General features: G+C 45.5%; 1 long non-coding RNA gene across 1 annotated transcript in view; it reads right to left on the minus strand.

The window, feature by feature from the left end:
* Positions 1–8,422: 8,422 nt before the first annotated feature.
* The window catches only part of LOC131481878 (uncharacterized), a 49,949-nt gene continuing 38,883 nt past the window's right edge, over positions 8,423–19,488 (minus strand). Inside the window, exon 3 of the long non-coding RNA XR_009246611.1 lies at positions 8,423–8,551. This is a non-coding gene — a long non-coding RNA (uncharacterized LOC131481878). The remainder of the gene's footprint in view (positions 8,552–19,488) is intronic.

The following is a 19,488-nucleotide window of genomic DNA, read 5'->3' on the forward strand; positions in this document are numbered from 1 at the left end:
ATTTAATTCTGCAATGTGTAACGGAAATTGTGTTTCAGTCCAGAAGTTTGGTAATCATGACGTCAGCCAGGAAGCCGCCGCACCCAGAATGTGTTTGGCTCCCAGGCCACAGCTGGCGGGAGCAATCCAGAGGCACGTGGTTTGCCTTTTCCAACTGCTGGCAGCATCTCCACCTCTGCCTTCCCTCTGTCCACTTCCCAGGCTGCTGGGGCTTTGGAACCTTGCTCCCAGGCGTTCCCAGTTCCTGCTCGCAGCACATGCCTGCCTTGCCAGGAGCTTCCCAGCTCTGGAACCCCTCAGCTGCCATCTGTGCTGTGACCTCTGTCACAGAGTGAGCCAGTCAAGTGCTTGGGGTGCTCAGGCGTGTGGGGTCAGCACCAGCCCGAGCTGCTCCTAGAAGCTTCAATCATTGCAACCTCTGCTTCCAGGGCCCACAAAGGCTGTGCCCACTGGTACTAGGAGACCTTGGCAAATTGTGCAAGATTTTTAAGCTCTGGAATGAAGATTTGCCAGAAATGACTGCAGAGATCACATAGGCACAGAGTGAGAAACAGCAGGATTAGAAAGCGAAAGACTCATCAGAATGACCACCTACCAGCAGGGCACTCTTGCTTCTAACAAGGCCTCCCAGCCCCGAGCACTCCGTGGCCTGGCCCCAAGCAGCATGCAACATTGTCCAGGTTTCTAACATTGTGTTGTGCATGAGCCTAGCATTGACCCATTTTACATTTTCTTCTTCAGCACTGTTTTTTGTTTGTTTTTAATAGGAGTAATGGTTTGGGATGACCTCTGAAAAAAGGATATCCTAAGATTTTTTTCTATCCAATTGCATGCTATTTTTTTGCTAGAACTTTTACATTGCTTGTTAACCATCTGGAGATGGCTTGTCACAGATCAGGTGAGCATTAAGTTCCAGTTATGTGAAGCTTGGCACAGTGAGCCATGGGTCCATGTGCAGCCTGTAACACTGGCATGTTGCATTGGGGTGCTAGTTAGAGTCCTGTCCACTCTGCTTCCCATCCAGCTCTCTGCTAATGTGTCTGGATAGGCAGAAGAAAATGAACCAAATGCTTGCCCTCTGCCACTCACATGGGAGACCTGGATGGATTTTTAGGTTCCTGGCTTCAGCCTGGCCGCTGCTGCCAATTGGGTAGTGAACCAGCAGAGAGAATCTCTGTCTCTGTCTCTCTCTGTCTCTCTGTCTCTCTCTCTCTCTCTCTCTGTCTCTGTCTCTCTCTCTCTCTCTCTCTTTCTCTGCCTTTCAAATGACAATTGCTGCCATTTGGGGGGTGAATCAGCCAATGGAACCTCTCTTGTCCTCTCTCTTTGTGTATGTGTGTGTGTGAGTCTGTCTTGCTAATTGCACCTTCTGTTCAAATACATCAATCTTTGAAGTACATGATAAAATGCATGTAACATTTGTCATTCTGGCCATGTGTGGCTGCACAGGTCAGTGGCACCGACCGCAGCCCCAGAGTGCAGCCCTCCTCCACATTCTGCCACGGATGCTCTCATCATTCCAAGCTGGAACACTGTACCCAGTGAGCAACTGGTCTCCAAGGTGCAAGAGGGACATACAAGTCATGCCATCTGTGCTCCTTGGAGGAAGCCAGACAAAGTTGAAAGAACTGCCCCTGGGTTGCAAGGCTGGCACCTGCCTGGGATGCTAGGGATGCTGCGCTGCCTCTCTGAGCTTCAGTTTTTTCACTGGGGGCTAAGAGCTCTCGACCCTGGATCTTCGTGAGATCCAGGCAGGGGAGCTGGGCCCCAGCAGTCTCCGCAACAGTTGTTCCCCACTGTCCATCCAGGGCTCTGTACCCCTTCTAGGTGTTTCCAGGCTTTTGAGATAAATCTCTGAGCTGCTTCCTTGCCTTCTTTGCAGGGGATCTAAGATCTTGGGCTGTCCTGTCCTTCTTGCTCAGGCCATTAGCAGGGAACTGAATCAGAAGTGGAATGGTGTCCACTTCATGCTGGTATCCACATGGATGCTGGCACCTCAAGTGGAAGCTTTACCCACAATGCCACAATGCGGCCCCTTCTTTACCTTCTGACTTTACTTTCCTTACTTGCTCAGTGGAGGGGTCTTATAAAGCAAGTTGGGATGCAAGTTAGCTGTGAGTATGAAAACTAACCACCCTTTTGCTACAGGCCTTCTAATGTGGCCAGCAACTGTGCCAAAGAGACATTTGGCTGGGGCAGAGTGAGTGGGAGTGGGGGGGAATTAAAGAAAAAGTCTGAAACTCATCAGAAACCTGCATCAGCTTCCTGGAACTATGGTCTAACTTCCCTGAACTTGGTGCCATTGAGTACAGCGGTACTAGCGTGGGCCTGCTAACAGGTTTCCTGGAGATAAGACCCACACAAGCTATAGGCCATCTGGAAGGTGGCCAGTAAAATCTGAAAGGAACACTAGCTCTTGGAGCCTCCTGTTGGCCACAGCCTGCTGGGTCAACAGGGGCAGGTCTCGCAGGTTTTGCAGGTGCTGGGAAACTAGGGAAGTCACACTATGTGTGAGTTCCTGCGTACAGCATCAAGTTCATGGTTAGGCCTGTGATCTCCGTCACACTGAAGGGTAAGCAATGCCTCTAAACATACTTCTCATTTTTCTATGTTTCCTGCAGATGGGAAATTACCACTTTAAATCTGAGTTCTTTTTTAGGAATAGTTGACAAGAATGATAGAAAGCTACCCCATTTTCCTATTGGAGTTCATTTTTCCTGTTACATAAAAGAAGACTGCTAAAATATATCACTCACAAATTGCTGGGGGTACTATGCTCAGGGTGAATTTCAATTTAATATTTATTTATTGGGCTGGTACTGTGGCTCAACAGGCTAATCCTGCACCTTCAAGTGCCAGCACCTCATATGGGCGTCTGTTCATGTCCCAGCTGCTCTACTTCCATCCAGCTCCCTGCTTGTGGCCTGGGAAATCAGTCGAGGATGGGCCAAAGTCTTGGGACCCTGCACCCACATGGGAGACCAAGACTCTTGGCTCCCAGCTTCGGACTGACACAGCTCTGGTTATTGTGACCATTTTGAGAGTGAAGCAGTGGATGAAAGATCTTTCTCTCTGTCTCTTCTTCTCTATCTGAAACAGGGAGAACTCTTTCATTAGCTGGTTCACTCCCCAGATCCTTACAATGGTGAAGACTGGGCCAGGCTGAAGATGGTAACCAGGAACTCAGTGTAGGTCTCTTCCACGGTGACAGGGACCAATTACGCGAGTGACCCACTGCCTGAAAAAGGACACTGCGCTTGGGAGCTCTGCGAGGGCATTAAACCCAGCACTATGAGACAGGATAGAAAAATTTAACCAGAATCCTAACTGAAATAGACTAAACATCCCTAATTTTTTACTGCTCAATTGTTCAGTATCTCTGGAGACAAAACCTGCCCTCTCCTGTACTTTCTAATACATTTTCTTGGGGATAAATTACTTCCAGTTGTAGAGAAAACAAAACAACAACATTAGATGCTTTAGATCAGAATTGGAAGGAGTAGAAGTAAGAGAACAGAAGGCTGTGCACATGACTGGGACTTTTCCTGTGGGCTTTTCAAGTTGTAGAAAGAAATTATTGGAGAAAAAAACATTTAAAAATGAAATAAAGAATCAAGGAGTACAGGCTAAAATAAATCACGAGAAATTTTCTAAATGGAAACTCAGCAGGAGTCAATCAAATTTGAGAAAGCACAAATCAATGTTATGAGTTTTTATGACATCCATAAATTTTGACCCATTTATTCAAGAAAAACATCTGCTTCCACAAACTCCTCCTTACTCTTAAAATGTTCCACAACTCATTGTTCACCCCGTGGAATGCCTCCCTCCCTGATAGCTCACTGATGCTCTGGGGGAGCCTGGCCCTCCAGGAAGGATTCCTCTCTGGCCTCGGAGGCCTCTGCCCATTCACTCGTTCAACACCCACATGTGGAGAGCCTGTTACGCCCTGACAATCCTATGAAGCAATCTGGATCCAGCTGAGGAGGTGCTCCTAAGAAACAGCAAAGGGCAGGTAGTCCATGGGTAAGAACTGTGGCAGAGAATCATGTAGGAAAGATTGGGGGACTGCGGCTGAGCATCCACGAAGCTGCCACTGAGATTGCAAGGCGGTTCAGCCACGAAGATGACAGCTGAGCTCTTGGAACAGCGTGCTGGGGATGGGGGGGAGGATGGCATTTGGCTTAGCATCTAAGACACTGGAGTCACTGGGTTCAGCTCCTGCCTCCAGCTCCTGCCTCCAGCTTCCGCTATTGCACACCCTCGGAGGCAGCAAGCAATGGTTCAGGTAGTGGGCTCGCTGCCATGCACACATAAGAAACTGGGATGAGATCCCAGTGCCTCGCTTCTGCTCCCAGCTTCAGCTTGACCCACCCACCCTGGTCACAGACACATCAGGGAGTGAACTAGCGAGTGGAAATGTTCTCTTTCTCTCCTTCACTTTTTCTCCCTGTGTGTGTGTACGTGTAACTTTGCCTCTCAAAAAGAAATGTGAAATCTCAGCCCACATTATCTGACTCATTCCTCATCTCCTTTATAGGAATAGAAGCAACAGACAGCCTATTATAGTTCCCTTGAGATAAACACGTGGGGTGGCGTGTTTTCCGAATTACACCCCTTTTCCCATCCCAGGTCTTCCCAGATGAGGCTGGGACTTGCCGGGAGGGAGGTCACAGAGTTTGCAGTATAAACATTGGACTTTGCCATCCCTTCGCTGCTATGGACCTTAGGCAATTAATCGCACTGGCCTCCATGGCCTTGGATTCCTCCCTCCACTATAAAAAGTGATGACTGGAACAACCCAGTGTCAGTGTCAGCGATAACATGGATAAGCCACAGTTACACTAAGGGCTCTCCAGGAGTCCGGTTGTTGGCATTTATGGGATCCATGCCCTTGGGTAGTCTCCTCCCACACTGACTCTGGACTGGGCTGCCATGACTGATGAGATGCAACTTTGACCCACCCAGAGGCTTGGTAAGCACTGGCACACTGCAGGGCCCATTCCCTTGGCATCCAGATGCCACATAAAGCAGCTCGGGCTATCTAGCTCCTGACCCAGCTTTCTCTTCATTCAAACCCTGGAAGGAAGTTATGATGGCTCCAGTATCTGCATTTCCTTCACACGTGGGGGAGGTCTGAGTGAGCTCCCAGCTCCTGCTGGTCTAGGACCAGCTCCTATGGGCATTGAGGTGGTAGGCTAGCAGATGGCCATTCCCTTTCTCTGTCGCCCTCTGCCTCTTGCATAAATTAAAGCAAGTGAGCAAACAAGAAAAAACCTATTTAACAAAAGGAGCTCAAGCTGCTTTACCTGACAAGGGAGTCTCCATCTTCCAGGCTGCCCCCACAGGTGAGACCATTCTAAGTTTCCCAGCTCCAGCTGACCAAACAGCCATCTCCTGCCTCCTCACTCAGCCCAGGCAAGACCAATGGAAGAGTAGCAGGATACGAAATTAATGAACACAATGGCACTAGTGTACACAAATAATTCCATGGCTGAGAAAAAAATTGTAAGTACAGTCCCCTTTAAAATAGAGGAGAGGAATCTAAATACCTAGGAATTAAGCTAACTAAATATGTGAAAGACCTATATGATGAAAATTATAAATCATTTAAAAAGGAAATGGAAGAAGACCTTGAAAAATGGAGAACCTTACCATGTTCTTGGATTGGCAGGATCAACATTATCAAAACGACCATATTACCAAAAGCAATATACAGATTCAATGCAATCCCAATCAAAATCCCTACAACATTCTTCTCAGAAATAGAAAAGATGATACAAAAGTTCATCTGGAATCACAGAAGACCACGAATAGCTAAAGCTATCCTGAAAAATAGAAATCAAACTGGAGGAATCACAATTCCAGACCTAAAGACATACTGCAGAGTAGTGGTTATCAAAACAGTCTGGTACTGGTACAGAAACAGAGAAGAAGATGAGTAGAACAGAATAGAAACACCAGAAGGGAATCCACACATGTATAATGAACTAATCTTTGACAAGAAAACTGAAAACAATCCAGGTAAAAAGCCTAGTCTGTTCAACAAATGCTGTTGGGACAACTGGATAGCAGCTTGCAGAATAAAGAAGCAAGACCCACACCTGTCGCATTATACAAAAATCAGCTCTAAATGGATCAAGGACCTAAATCTACACCCAGAAACCATCAAACTATTAAAGGAAAATATAGGAAGCACACTCCAAGATATAGAAATAGGGAAAGACTTCTTAGAAAAGACACCTAAAGCAACGGCAATCAAATCGAAAATGAACAAATGGGACTACAGCAAACTAAAAAGCTTCTGTACAGCAAAGGAAACAATTAACAAAGTGAAGAAGCAACCAACAGAATGGCAGAAAATTTTTGCAAACTACACAAGTGATAGGGGACTAATATTCAGGATCTACAAAGAGCTTCAGAAACCCAGGGACAGAAAAAAAACAAAAACAAAAAAAAAAAAAAAACACCCTGTAACAAAATCGGCAAAAGAAATGAACACACATTTCTCAAAAGAACAGGTTCAAATGGCTAACAGACATGAAAAGATGCTCAGGCTCCCTAGCCATCAGAGAGAAACAAATGAAAACCACCTTGAGGTACCACCTAACTCCAGTGAGACTGGCCTACATTCAGAACTCAACTGACAACACCTGCTGGCATGGATGTGGGGAGAAAGACACCCTCTTTCACTGCTGGTGGGAGTGTAGGCTAGGACAACCACTGTGGAAATCAGTATGGAGAGTGCTTGGAAAATTGCAAATAAACCTGCCATAAGACCCAGCTATCCCGCTCCTAGGAATATACCCAAAAGAAGTGAAATCTGCATATGAGAAGGGGATCTGTAATCCTATATTTAGAGCAGCACAATCTACAATAGCAAAGACATGGAAACAAATCAGATGTGCATCCAAGGAAGAGTGGTTAAAGAAACTGTGGTACATCTACTCCATGGAATATTATTCAGCTATTAAGAAAATGAAATTATTCTATTTACAACCAGGTGGTCCCAACTAGAAACCATTATGCTCAGTGAAATGAGTCGATCACAAATGAACAAATACCATATATTCTCTCTCATATAAGGAAGCCATCATGGAAAGTATAACTCCAACAGTCCAATATATACTGTTTTTTCGATTGTTTGCTTCTTTGGCTGTATTCCATGTGTTTTGATGTTTTTGTTTCAGTTTGGTTCCTTCCAAATAATCTCTTTTCTCTAGTAGAATTCATCACATGCTCATGAAGTATAGATGGCATCATTTTTCCCCAGAGACTTCTGTGTTTCCTTTTTGTCACTCATGTGTTGGTTACTCAGTGGCGTGTTATTTTTTCAAGGTGGTATAATTTGTTGTTGATGTTGTTGCTGTTGATGATGTGGCTGTTCTAACTCATACCGGTTGCTGACCTCGTTTCATGGCTCCTCACTTATGGTAATGTATAGTGATGGAGTACTGGGGTCTGTATATACAGACGTGGAAGTACAATGGAACATGCATCCCTGCATCTAGACGAAAGATGGATTCCCAATGAAACTGCTGGACATGTGTAGAATCAATAATTGCAAAAACTTGGAAGCAACCAAAATGCCCATTAACAGAAGACTGGATAAGAAAGCTATGGTTCATTTACTCCACGGAATACTATTGAGCTATTTTAAAAAATGCAATGCAGTCCTTTGTGGCCAAATGGGCCCAACTGAAAACCATTATGTTATGGGAAATGAGCCAATCCCAAAAGGTTAGATACCACATGTTTGCCTTAATTTAAGATGAAATGATGTCGATTCGAAAAACCGTACCTGTAAACTGTTATATTATTTCAACCCCGAACAGCCTGTATCTCATGCAATAAGATATTGTGAAGTAACCAATGAATCAACAATCAATGTGAGTCAGACTGCTTATGATCTATATCAAAGAATTGTAAAACTTAATATACTTTTAAGACCCTATGCTACTCAGAAATGGGGAGGGAAAGCAGAGAAATCTTCCATCTCCTTAGAATGTGTGAGGAAGACATGACGTATAACCTATCAGGAACATAACAGATAACTTATAGACAACAGACTTGAATCAGCATTAGACAATAGTAAAACTACAAAAACATATAAGGCGAATCAAGAGCGATCCTGACAACCTCTTAACAGGAGGTTAGACGCACAGAGGGAGGAGGGGGGACCCCAGAGTGGAGCAGGTAGACAGGAGGCTTGCATACCAACCTTGGATAACAGAGCTTGTGACTTCTATCAAACAAATGGACATCTTTCTCTGCCAGTTTGTCTCCAGTGTCTCTGCTGCAGAAGAGTACTGTCGTTTCACCCCTTGGTGGTCTCAGGGCTTGTTGGACAGAAGACCCCTGAGATTCAGGAAAGAACTGGGCCTAGGGATTGGAGACTCGGCAGAAACCCAAGAATGCCTTTCCTGACGAGCCACTTTGCATGGCTCTGCACAGCTGCTCCAGCCCTCTGTGCTCTGCAGACCACCTCTGTCCATGCATTCAGATAGTTCATGGAGCTGCCCCCACAGTTTCCAGGGTACTCCCTACAGACCTAAAAACCAACAAGTGAAGACTGTGGTTCCTATTTTTATTTTTAAAAACCTTCATTTGTGGCCCAGCTCAGTGGCTCAATTGGCTAATCCACCCTTTGCAAGCACCAGCAGCCCATATAGGCACAAATTTGTATCCCAGCTGCTTCACTTCCCATCCAGCTCACTGCTTGTGGCCTGGGAAACTAGCAGAGGATGGCCCAAAGCTCCTGGTTCCTGGCTTTGGATCAGCTCAGCTCTGTAGCTCCAGTCATTGTGGGCATTTGGGGAGTGAGCCAGTAGAAGGAAGATCTTTCTATCTTGCCTTTCTGTAAATCTACCTTTCCGATAAAAATAAATCTTTAAAAAGAAACCCTTATTTTATCTGAAAGTTAGATAAAGAGAGGATATCTTTCATTCATTGTTTTGGTCTCTAAATGTCAGCAGCAGCCAGGACTGGGCGAAGCCAGCACTAAGAGCCTGTAACCTAATCGGGGTTTCCCAAGTGGGTGCAAGAACACAAGTACTTAAGCCATTACCACTGCCTCCCAGGATGTGCGTTAGCAGGAAGCTGGATTGGAAACACAACAGCTGGGACATGAACCAGGCACTCCAACGTGGGATGCAGATGTCACAAGCAGGGATTTGACCCACTGCACCCAAGCCCTGCTCTGTGACGACTGTCTCAACTCCACCTTCCAGTTCCTGAGAAGGACATCATTGGCCTTCCCTAGGTCAAGTGTTTATCCTCAGAGCTGCCAGTCAGCTAGGAGGAAGAGGAGCTGACCCACAGGGAGTGATGGATGTAGATCTTGGACCAGGAAGGTGCCCCTCATCTCTACTCTGCAGGGCAAAGCCCCATGCTTTTTTTTGGTGCATAAGGCCGGGAGCGATCCGCCTCCCCTCCATCTCTGCAGGCTTCCCCCCCCCCATCTCCGTCCCACCAATACAAATATACTTTGTGACCACAGGCCTCTGCAGCTGCTGCTCACGCTCTGCAGAGTTCTCTCTATTCCACCTGTGTAGCTTCTGCTTATGTTTCCAACAACCCACAGGCATCACATTCCCATGGAGTAGAACAAGTGGATTCTAAGCCTCACTGTCCTGGAAATTCATCCTCTCAGTTGTCACTTGGAATGTCCTTGTCCTCACGGAGCACCAGCCACAGAAAACACATGAATATATAACACGCATAGTAAACTGCCACAGATAGTCCCACTGATCAGAAATCCATAGGTACTGGCATTTCTAAACTATCACTGTGTGATTGATGCCAACAGAAGATAAAACCTTTGTCATGTACCAACTAAAATAATGTTAGGTTGTGGAGAACAGGGGTGTGGGACCAAGAGACATCCTTGATCAGGATGCCAGCTGCTCCATGCTATTAGCTCAATACACCATGGCCAAACAAAGACTACATTTCCCAGCCTCCCTTGCAGCTAGCTGTGGTCAGTGCTTGGGATGTTTGCATGACTATTGCATTTCATGTTTCAAAGGAGATGGCTTGACCTTCACTTTTTCTCTTCCCCTTTCACAAGCTGATGCAAGCAGTGAACATGACCCCACTGTGACCAGGTCCCAGAGGGCAACATCCTAGGAACTGTGATGCAACAGGATGCAAGGAGTAGGAACCAAATCCCCAGCTGATCTGCTGGGGCTGAGCAGGTCTCCTTCCTGAGAGGTCAATTCGGTGTATCTTCTGTAAGACTTTCTGTGTGTGTGTGTGTGTGTGAGAGAGAGAGAGAGAGAGAGAGAGGGAGAGAGAGAGATCATAACAGCTTGGCCCCCTCCCAGGCACAGTAGGCAGAGAAGCTCTCAAGAGCAGCTATGAAATCTCTTGTCTTTTTTTTTTTAAGATTTATTTTATTTCTATTAGAAAGTAAGATATATATATAGAGGAGGAGAGACATAGAGGAAGATCTTCTGTCTTTTTATGGGTTTATTTTTTATCCCTTTTTATGGGTTCATTTCTTGTCAGTTCAGTCATCCATTCAGAGGTTTATTGAGCATTCATCTATATGTATATTCTAAAAGATTTATTTGTTTTTCTTGGAAAGATAGATCTACAGAGAGGAGATACAGAGACAAAGATCTTCCGTCTGATGATTCACTCCCCAAATGGCTGGCAACGGCTGGAGCTGAGCTGATCTGAAGCCAGGTGTCTAAAATCTCCTCCGGGTGACCCACATGGGTACAGGGTCACAAGGCTTGGGCCATCCTCCACTGCTTTCTCAGACCTCAAGCAGGAAACTGAATGGGAAATAGAGCAGCCAGGTCGTGAACCGGCGCCCATATGGGATCCTGGTGCATACAAGGTGAGGGCTTTAGCCATTAGGCTACCACACCAGACCCAAACATTCATATTTGTGAGATGTTACTCTGGAGAGCAGGAGATTAAAAAAAAAAAAAAAAAAAAAAAGGAGACTCGCAAGATGGCCGACATAGGAGGAAGGCTGTGAGGGAGCTCACAGGCAGAGAGGGCTAGAACGTGACAAAAGCATAAGTGGAGCAGCATAGAGCTACAAGGAGAAGAACGTGAAGTTCCCTGGACAGTGTGGAGCCAAAAAAATCCACACAACTCAGAAGAGCAACCAGGGAAAAGCAAAACAAAACAAAGGGCAGGGAAGATGACTTTCCGCTCCTGACCTGCTGAGTCACCTTTGAGTGCAACCACTGAGAGCCTCAGGACCCGCAGACCTCAGGACCCGCAGACGCTGTGGCCATCAGGACTGGCAGTCATCAGGACCCGCTGGCACATGCCCACCCTTGTCGCCAGGACCCGCCAGGACCTGCACCCACTGCAGTCATCAGGACCCGCTGGCATCAGGACCCATTGGCATCCGCCCACACTAGTTGTCAAGTCCCGCCAGGACCTACACCCGCCACAGTCTCCAGGTCCCATTGGGACCCGCCAGAACCTGCACCCGCCTGCAGTCACCAGGAGATGCACCCGCTGTGAGGGTTCCCATCAGAGGAAGAGGCAGACTGCAAGAACCTGAGGTTTGAGTGAGTTGGGTGGGGACAGTGGTGGGTCGGAGGCTCCGGGAGTTGGCCCCCCAGGGGAATGCACAGAGCCTGATCACCCTTGGTGCTCATCTCCCCGCCCCTCCCCCCCCCCGAGATTCCAGCGTCTGGGGACACAGGACGAGTGCCTTGAAACTGCCTAAACTGTGTCTGGGAGGTGACGCACAACGATCCTGTACACTGAGGAGAAAGGCAAAAGGCACACTGAATACTCCCCCGTGCCTTTACAGTCTGGCACTCAGCTGGGCAGTGCTGTCCCACAGGAACCCGAGCATGCTTCTGGGCTGGGCGGTTCTGTGCTAGTGCTGGGGCGGTCGGTCCCCCTGCAAGTGCTGGGGTGGGCGGGCCAGCGCAGGAGGCGTTTCCAGAGAGCACCTGGAACACCCCATGCCCTATAGTCCCATGCTTGGGAAATGCACCAGGAGGGCACTGCGGACCCGCGTGCAGGAGGAGTTCCCAGAGAGCACCTGGAACCTCCACGCTCTGCAGTTTCTGGCACTGGGGACACACTGAGAAAGCACCTAGAATCCTCCGAGCCCTGTGATCCCGCACACAGGGGGCACGCACAGAGAGTACCTTCACTCCCCCACGCCCTGTGGTAGCATATCTGTAGGGGACGAGCTGAGAGTGCACTTTAAATCCGCTGGGCCCTGGAAGTGGCGCCCTGAGGTCCAGTGTTCTGGAGACGCACCAAAAGTGCCTTGAAAATTCCCACACCCTGCTACTCCACGCCTGCAGACTCCGATCTCTATGGGATAGTGCTTGGAGACCCCTCAGCACGCTGGTGCCTAGGTCTCTCAAAAAAGAAACACTAACACAATGGGAAGAAATACCAGAAAAGGTAATGATCCAGATGAGAGAGCCAACACCCTACCAATAAAGGATCAAAAGCCAATGTCTATTTCGGAGATGCAAGATGAAGACATAGAAGATCTACCAGACAAGGAATTCAAAAAAATAATGTTAAAATATGTCAGAGACAATGAGAAGAATTGGGAGGACTTCAAGGAATTCAAGAACCACATAGCCTCAGAAATACAACAAATGAAAAGTAAAATCCTTGACTTAGAGCACAAAATTGAGAGCCTAACCAACAGAACAAATACAGCAGAAAAGAGGATCTCTGAAACGGAAGACACACAAAACGAACATACCCAGTTCATTAAACAGCTGGAGACAAGTCTGAACAAAGCCAATAAGACCATACAAGAAATGAAAGACAACTTCAGAAAATCGAATATTAGGATTATTGGCCTTCCTGAAGGAGTGAAAAAGAGTCAGGAATGCAAATGGTGCTCGACAAAATTATACAGGAAAACTTTCAAAACACTTGGAACATGAACCCAGCCCAAATCCAGGACGGTCAGAGGACTCCCAGCAGATATGACCCAAAGCGATCTTCACCCAGACATATGGTGCTCAAGTTCCACTCCAACGAAGACAAAGAAAGAATCCTGAGACAAGTACGAAGCAGAGAAAAGATCACATACCGGGGAAAACCAATCAGGATCACTGCTGACTTCTCTGAAGAGACCTTACAAGCAAGAAGAGAATGGACAAAGATCTTCCAAATCCTGAATCAGAACAACTGTCAACCAAGAATATTGTATCCAGCAAAGATCTCGTTCGTATTGAGAATGAAATCAGATACTTTCACAGCAAAGAGAAATTAGAAGAATATGCCAGCACAAAACCAGCTCTACAAAATCTCCTTAGAAATGCACTAAATCCAGAAAAAAAGGAGGTGGATCATAAGCAAAGATGGCAAACAGGAAGGTCTCCCCACTAAAGTCCACACAAGGAAGGGCAAGTCCACACAAGGAAGGGCAATTACACAGATATCAACACCCACAAAAACAAGTATGGCAGAGCAAAATCACAACCTCTCAATTTTAACTCTTAACACAAATGGCCTGAACTCACCAATCAAAAGGCACAGATTGACAGAATGGATTATCAAACAGCACCCAACTATCTGTTGCCTACAAGAGACACATCTAACCAGAAGAGATTCTAAGAAGCTGAAAGTGAAAGGCTGGAAACAGATATTTCATGCCAATGGATGAGAAAAAAAGGCTGGGGTAGCTGTCTTAATTTCAGATGATGTGGACTTCAATCTGACACACATCAAAAAGGACAGGGAAGAACATTATATATTGGTGAAGGGACTGATCCATCAGGAAGTAATTACCATTGTGAACATATATGCACCAAACTCAAACGCACCTAGCTACGTGAAGCAATTACTTACTGACTTAAGGGGAGACAGAGATATGCACACAATAATAGTGGGTGATCTTAACACCCCACTAACAACAATAGACAGATCAACAAAACAAAAACTCAACAAAGAAACAACAGAGCTCATACAAACAATAGAACAACTGGACATGATAGATATTTATAGAATTTTTATCCTTTGGCCACAGATTATATATTTTTTTCAGCAGTGCATGGCACCTTCTCCAGGATCGACCACATGATAGGACACAAAGCAAACCTAAATAACTTCAAAAAGATAGGAATCATACCATGTACCCTCTCAGACCACCACGGAATGAAACTGAAAATCAGCAATTCAAAATGCCCCAGGAAATACAGAAACTCTTGGAGGCTGAACAATATGCTATTAAACGAACAATGGATCAGAGAAGAAATTAAAGATGAGATCAAAAAATTTATGGAAACCAATGAAAACTCTGACACAACATTCCAAAATTTGTGGGACACTGCCAAAGCAGTGCTACGGGGTAAACTCATCGCAATTGGAGCTCATGTCAAGGCCCAAGAGAGGCGCCAAATACAGGAACTAAACACATACCTCCAGGAATTGAAAAAACAACAGCAGAAGAGCCCCACACACAATAGAAAACAAGAAATCATCAAAACAAAGGAGGAAATTAATCAGACAGAAATAAAAAAAAAAAACCATACACAAAATCAATGACGCAAAAAGCTGGTTTTTTGAGAAGATAAACAAGATAGACACCTCACTGGCCCGACTGACAAAAAAAAAAAAAAAAAAAAACAAGAGGAGGCAAGAATTAACAGCATCAAAGATGAAAAAGGCAACATAACAACAGACACCGCAATCATTAAGAACATAATCAGAAATTATTACAAAGCACTGTACTCCAACAAATCAGAAGACCACCAAGAAATGGAAAAGTTCTTAGACTTCTACCACCTGCCAAAACTTAGCCCAGAGGCAACAAACGACCTGAACAAACCCATAACTGAAGCAGAGATTGAATCAGTGATTAAAGACCTCCCAACAAAGAAAAGCCCAGGCCCAGACAGCTTCACTACAGAATTCTACAAAACATTCCGAACAGAACTGACCCCAATCCTCTACAAACTCTTCAAAACAATAGAAAAAGAGACAACCCTTCCAAACTCATTCTATGAAGCCAACATTACCTTAATCCCAAAACCAGACAGAGAACTAACAGAGAAGGAAAACTACAGACCTATCTCTTTGATGAACATTGATGCTAAGATTCTCAACAAAATCCTAGCCAATAGAATTCAAAAACACATCAGACAGATCATTCATCCAGATCAAATAGGATTCATCTCTGGAATGCAGGGATGGTTCAACATTCGGAAATCCATAAATGTGATACACCACATCCAAAAACTGAAAAACAAGACTCACATGATAGTATCAATAGACGCAGAAAAAGCTTTCGACAAAATCCAACACCACTTCCTACTAAAAACCCTAACCAAGGTAGGCATAGATGGAAAAATCTACAACATAATTAAAGCCATGTATGAAAAACCCAACGCCAGCATCATACTGAATGGAGAAAAACTGGAACCCTTCCCACTGAGATCTGGAACAAGACAGGGATGTCCACTTTCTCCACTACTATTCAACATAGTCCTAGAGGTACTCGCTGAGGCCATAAGACAAGAAAAAGAAATCAGAGGAATCCAAATGGGAAACGAAGAAGTCAAACTCTCACTATATGCAGATGATATGATTCTTTATGTAGAAGAGCCAAGAGACGCAATACAGAGACTGCTAGAACTTATACGAGAGTTTGGTAAAGTGGCAGGGTACAAAATTAATGAACAAAAATCAACAGCCATAATGTATGCGAACAGCCTCAAGATGGAAAAAGATTTAACCAGCAAGACACCATTCAAAATAACAGAGATAAGTATGAAATATCTGGGAATAAATCTAACCAAAAATGTAAGAGACCTATTTGAAGAAAACTACAAACTACTTAAAAAAGAAATTGAACAAGACCTCAAAAGATGGAGTAACATCCCATGCTCCTGGATAGGTAAAATCAATATCATTAAAATGTCTATATTGCCAAATGCAATATATACATTCAACGCAATCCCAATCAAATTGCCCAAAACATTCTTCATGGAACTGGAAACAATGATCCAAAGGTTCATCTGGAAGCACAAAAAACCACGGATAGCTAGAACCATCCTGAAGAACAGGAAGTTAGCAGGGGGAATCACAGTTCCGGACCTCTGGGCATACTATAGGGCAGTGGTTATCAAAACAGCGTGGTACTGGCACAAAGATAGAGAGGAAGATCAATGGAGCAGAATAGAAACATCAGAAGGGAACCCAAACAGGTACAGCCAAATAATCTTTGACAAAAAGACAAATGACAATCCAGGCAAATGGGAAGGTCTCTTCAATAAATGCTGTTGGAACAACTGGTTAATAGCCTGCAGAAACAGAAAGATAGATCAACATTTCTCACCATACACTAAGATCAGATCTAAATGGATAAAAGACCTAAACCTACATCCAGAAACCTTCAAACTTTTGGAAGAAAATGTTGGAAACACACTGCAACACTTAGGGGTAGGCCCTCACTTCCTAAAAAAGACTCCAAATGCAGTAGAAATCAAGACCAAAATAAACAATTGGGACCTCATCAAACTAAGAAGCTTCTGTACAGCTAGAGAAACAATCAACAAAGTAAAAAGGCAACCCACAGAATGGGAGAAGATCTTCGCACACGACATAGGTGATAGAGGCCTAATCTCCAGAATATACAAAGAGCTACAAAACAACCAAAATGTCAAAACAAACAAGCCACTCAAGAAATGGGCACGGGAAATGGGCAAACACTTCACAAAAGAACAAACCCAAATGGCAAATAAACATATGAAAAAATGCTCAAGTTCCCTGGCAATAAGGGAAAATCCAAATTAAAACATCAATGAGGTACCACCTAACACCAGTAAGACTGGCCCACATAAATAAAAACATCAACAACACTTGTTGGCGAGGTTGCAGGGAAAAGGGAACCCTACTCCACTGCTGGTGGGGCTGCAGGCTGGTACGGCCTCTATGGAAATCAGTATGGAGAATATTCAAACAACTCAAATTCAACATACCGTATGATCCAGCAATTGCACTCCTAGGAATATATGCAGAACAATTGTTTTATGAGAAACCACCATGCACTCCTATGTTCATAGCAGCACAATCAGTAATTGCAAAAACATGGAAGCAGCCAAAATGCCCATCAACAGAGGATTGGATAAGAAAGCTATGGTTCAGAGGAGGCTGGCTGCCCCTCAGTGCCGGGGCGGCCCTGGGGGAGCGGCCCAGCCAAGCCGGACCCGAGAACGAGGAGCCAGCATGCTAAGACCACTGCCACATGCAGTGGGGGGGTCCCTGGCTATCTCCCAGGCCCAAGTGCTACCGCTTCCCCCAGGGTAAGCCTGCTAGGAGGGAACCTCCAGACCAGGCTGGAGGGATAGCTCCACCCCTCAGCCATAAGCTACAGGTGGGGCGAGTGGGGGAGGGACTGGAACCTTGCTGGCCTAGAGGAGGCTGGCTCCCCCTCAGGGCTGGGGCGGCCCTGGGGGAGCGGCCCAGCCAAGCTGGACCCGAGAACGAGGAGCCAGCATGCTAAGACCACCGCCACAAGGCAGTGGGGGGGTCCCTGGCTTGGGGCGGCCAGTGCACCAAATGATTCCAGGCTCTGCCTGCTTGCCGCCCCGTGGCGAGCTACAGAGTTTTTACGATCAGAAAAAGCTTCCCAGAAACACTCTTGAATAGGGCCAGCCTTTGTATGGGATAGAAATGAATTTCTGGTTTTTCCCAGCAATGGTAAACATAAACACTGTGGCAGTATTAGAATTTTGACATGAAGGCTTGAATGAGAGTACCCATAAGAACTATTATAACCAGATTGGGTTGCCAACCAAGCCGGGACCCAGAAACTTGAGTGGCCTAGTTGGGAGGTGGTGGGCATCTTCCTCCTGAGTAACTACCCCTCTGATGAACACGGAACCAAGATAGGGGTGGGATTGCTAAATAGAGATGCTTATGCCAATATTTATCTGGGCTGTGTAGAGGGCTGGTCGGGTCGAGTCAGGCATCAAAATGCATCAATAATTTCCAGAGTTTGATGGGGGGCGGGACAGACTGGACAAGACTGCAGTAAAGTTTTTTATGTATGTCTGATGGCTCCCAAATAATCTCTTTCCACTAGTAGAATTCATCACATGCTCATGAAGCAGACGATGGCATCATTTTTCCCAAAAGACTTCTGTGTTTCCTTTTAATTAAGCATGTGTTGGTTACTCAGCTGCCCATTATTTTACCAGGGTGCTATACTCTGGTGTTGATGATGTTGTTGTGGTTGTGATGATGTGGCTGTTATGAAATGATGTCAATGCAGAAAACAGTAACATTTCAACCCCAAACAGCCTGTATCTCAAGCAATAAGACATTGTGAAGTAACCAATGAACCAACAATCGATATGAGTCAGATTGCTTATGATCTACATCAAGAATTGTAAAACCTAACAAACTTGTAAAGCCCTATGACACTTGGAAATGGGGAGGGAGGGCAGAGAAATCTTACATCACCCCAGTAGGTGTGAGGAAGACGGGGGAAATATAACCCATCAGGATCATAACTGGTAACTCATAGAAAGCAGTCTCGAGTCAGCATTAGACAATAGCAAAACTACAAAGACATGTGGAGGGAATCAGGAGCAATCCTAACAACCTCTTAACAGGAGGTCATACGCATGGAGTCGGGGGCAGACCCTAGAGCGGAGCAGGGGGACAGGAGGAGGCTTGTGTCCCAACCCTGAAGACTCCCAGAGCCTCACCAAGGACTATCAGTACGACCACCGAGGACTACATCCCTACTGCCAAGGAGACCACGGGAGAAAAGGAGTGCCTTCGGAGGCCAGGAACTCTGAGTTCGCCTACCCCCATTTGGACCTACAATATGGGATGGAAGAAGCCCAATTCCTGCCTTGCAGGATTCAGGGACATCGGTGCGACAGCCAGGATCCCTGGACGGTCCGCGGAAAGAGAAGAACAGTAAGCTTCCTTCGGAACTAGGGAGGGGAGCTTCCTCTGGTCCTTGCCTGCTTCCAACTTTGGGTCCCCACTCTCTTTTGTAAGGACCATCAGGATTGCTCCAGAAACCTCTCATAACAAACACGAACAAACAAGTTAGAATAGACAGACAGAGAACAGATGGGAAGGCTTGGAAGCAGACAGGAAGTGGCCAGCCAGGATGCACTTGTGACTCACTGGGTGGGACACAAAGATCAGATACTCCTCTCTGGGGTGTTGAGGATTTCTCTGCACACCCCTCCCAAAAATATTCACCTGAACTGTTGACATTTGTCCTGTTAAAGTTATAGAGTTGGACTACCCAAAAAACAGCCAGGTTCAGCAAAATCACGCTTCAATGCTATAAAATGCTAAATACTAACATTGAAAAAGGCAAGAGACAGCTGAATAGCAATCTATAGCCATTTTAAGGTATATAGACCATGGTTGAATGTAAACCAAAGTTGAAATGTCTATGGGGAAGTCACAGGTTGTGGTCGAGAACATGCATTTTCCTAGCAACATATTGGTTAATCAATACCATGTCAATTAATGCCATAATGCTGTAAATGGTTGTAAATA

Source organism: Ochotona princeps, chromosome 14 (assembly GCF_030435755.1).
Source record: "Ochotona princeps isolate mOchPri1 chromosome 14, mOchPri1.hap1, whole genome shotgun sequence".
NCBI classification, from domain to species: Eukaryota; Metazoa; Chordata; class Mammalia; order Lagomorpha; family Ochotonidae; genus Ochotona; species Ochotona princeps.